Source organism: Triticum aestivum, unplaced genomic scaffold (genome assembly GCF_018294505.1).
Source record: "Triticum aestivum cultivar Chinese Spring unplaced genomic scaffold, IWGSC CS RefSeq v2.1 scaffold18334, whole genome shotgun sequence".
In the NCBI taxonomy this organism is placed as follows: Eukaryota; Viridiplantae; Streptophyta; class Magnoliopsida; order Poales; family Poaceae; genus Triticum; species Triticum aestivum.
The window spans coordinates 284,239-287,643 of NW_025225442.1; positions in this window are offsets into that span (position 1 = coordinate 284,239).

The window sequence follows — 3,405 nt, forward strand, 5'->3', positions numbered from 1 at the left end:
AAGAATCGGCCAAATATGTGAGTGTTGATGACCGACATGTAAACGCACCCCGGGGTTCGTCAATCATGGAAATGACTCCGGGACCCCAAAACAGAGTAATAGTCCAAGAAACGGGTCAGAATCGGCCAAAACTGTGATTGTTGATGACCGACACATAAGCACACCTTGGGGTTCAACCACTACAGAAATCGCTTCGGGACCCCAAAACGGTGAATAATAGTCCACAAAACGGGTCAGAATTGGACAAAACTGTGAGTGTTGACGATGGACATATAAACGCACCCCAGGGTTCATCAATCGTGGAAATCGCTCTGGGTCCCCAAAACGCTGAGTAATAGTGCACGAAACCGCGAGTAATAGTCCATGAAACGAGAATCGCTTTGGGCCCCAAAACGGTGAGTAATAGTCCATGAAACGGGCAAGAAACGGCCGAAACCGCGAGTGTTGATGATTGACACGTAATCGCACCTGGGAGTTCGATAACCATGGAAATCACTCCGGGACCCCGAAATGGTGAGTAATAGTGCATGAAGCGGGCCAGAATCGGCCAAAACTGCGAGTGTTAATGATCAACACGTAAACGCACCTTGGGGTTCAACAACTATGGAAATTGCTTCAGGACCCAAAAATGATGAGTAATAGTCCACGAAACGGGTCAGAATTGGACAAAACTGTGAGTGTTGACAACTGACACATAAACGCACCCCGGGGTTCATCAATCGTGGAAATCGCTCTGGGTCCCCAAAACGGCGAGTAATAGTCCACGAAACGGACAAGAATCGGCCAAATATGTGAGTGTTGATGATCGACACGTAAACGCACCCCGAGGTTCGTCAATCATGGAAATGACTCCGGGACCGCAAAACAGAGTAATAGTCCAAGAAACGGGCCAGAATGAGCCCGAACTGTGATTGTTGATGACCAACACATAAGCGCACCTTGGAGTTCGACAACCATGGAAATCGCTTTGGGGCCCAAAAAAGGTGAGTAATAGTCCATGAAACGGGCCAGAATCGGCCAAAACTGCAAGTATTGATGACCAACACGTAAACACACCTTGGGGTTCAACAACTATGAAAATCTCTTCGGGACCCCAAAACGTTGAGTAATAGTCCACGAAACGGGTCAGAATTGGACAAAACTGTGAGAGTTGACGACAGACACATAAACGCATCCCAGGGTTCATCAATCGTGGAAATCGCTTTGGGTCCCCAAAACGCTGACTAATAGTGCATGAAACAGACAAGAATCTGCAAAATATGTGAGTGTTGATGACCGACATGTAAACGCACCCCGGGGTTCGTCAATCATGGAAATGACTCCGGGACCCCAAAATTGAGTAATAGTCCAAGAAACGGGTCAGAATCGGCCAAAACTGTGATTGTTGATGACCGACACGTAAGCACACCTTGGGGTTCAACAACTATGGAAATTGCTTCGGGACCCCAAAACGGTGAATAATAGTCCACAAAACGGGTCAGAATTGGACAAAACTGTGAGTGTTGACGACAGACACATAAACACACCCCGGGGTTCATCAATCGTGGAAATCGCTCTGGGTCCCCAAAACGCTGAGTAATAGTGCACGAAACCGCGAGTAATAGTCCATGAAACAAGAATTGCTTTGGGACCCCAAAACGGTGAGTAATAGTCCATGAAACGCACCCCGGGGTTCATCAATCGTGGAAATCGCTCTGGGTCCCCAAAACGGCGAGTAATAGTCCACGAAACGGACAAGAATCGGCCAAATATGTGAGTGTTGATGATCGACACGTAAACGCACCCCGAGGTTCGTCAATCATGGAAATGACTCCGGGACCGCAAAACAGAGTAATAGTCCAAGAAACGGGCCAGAATGAGCCCGAACTGTGATTGTTGATGATCGACACGTAAGCGCACCTTGGAGTTCGATAACCATGGAAATCACTCCGGGACCCCGAAATGGTGAGTAATAGTGCATGAAGCGGGCCAGAATCGGCCAAAACTGCGAGTGTTGATGATCAACACGTAAACACACCTTGCGGTTCAATAACTATGGAAATCGCTTGGGGACCCGAAAACGATGAGTAATAGTCCACGAAACGGGTCAGAATTGGACAAAACTGTGAGTGTTGACAATGGACACATAAACGCACCCCGGATTTCATCAATCGTGGAAATCGCTCTAAGTCCCCAAAACGGCGAGTAATAGTCCATGAAACGGACAAGAATCGGCCAAATATGGGAGTGTTGATGATCGACACGTAAACGCACCCCGAGGTTCGTCAATCGTGGAAATGACTCCGAGACCCCAAAACAGAGTAATAGTCCAAGAAACGGGCCAGAATCAGCCCGAACTGTGATTGTTGATGACCGACACATAAGCGCACCTTGGAGTTCGACAACCATGGAAATCGCTTTGGGGCCCAAAAACCGTGAGTAATAGTCCATGACACGGGCCAGAATCGGCAAAAACTGCAAGTGTTCATGACCAACACGTAAGCACACCTTGGGGTTCAACAACTATGAAAATCGCTTCGGGACCCCAAAACGTTGAGTAATAGTCCACAAAACGGGTCAGAATTGGACAAAACTGTGAGAGTTGATGACGGACACATAAACGCATCCCGGGGTTCATCAATCGTGGAAATCGCTCTGGGTCCCAAAAACACTGAGTAATAGTGCATGAAACGGACAAGAATCGGCCAAATATGTGAGTGTTGATGACCGACATGTAAACGCACCCCGGGGTTCGTCAATCATGGAAATGACTCCGGGACCCCAAAACAGAGTAATAGTCCAAGAAACGGGTCAGAATCGGCCAAAACTGTGATTGTTGATGACCGACACGTAAGCACACCTTGGGGTTCAACAACTATGGAAATCGCTTCGGGACCCCAAAACGGTGAATAATAGTCCACAAAACGGGTCAGAATTGGACAAAACTGTGAGTGTTGACGACGGACATATAAACGCACCCCAGGGTTCATCAATCGTGGAAATCGCTCTGGGTCCCCAAAATGCTGAGTAATAGTGCACGAAACCGCGAGTAATAGTCCATGAAACGAGAATCGCTTTGGGACCCCAAAACGATGAGTAATAGTCCATGAAACGGGCAAGAAACGGCCGAAACCGCGAGTGTTGATGATCGACACGTAAGCGCACCTTGGAGTTCGATAACCATGGAAATCACTCCGGGACCCCAAAATGGTGAGTAATAGTGCATGAAGCGGACCAGAATCGGCCAAAACTACGAGTGTTGACGATCAACACGTAAACACACCTTGGGGTTCAACAACTATGGAAATCGCTTCGGGACACGAAAATGATGAGTAATAGTCAACGAAACGGGTCAGAATTGGACAAAACTGTGAGTGTTGACAACTGACACATAAACGCACCCCGAGGTTCATCAATCGTGGAAAT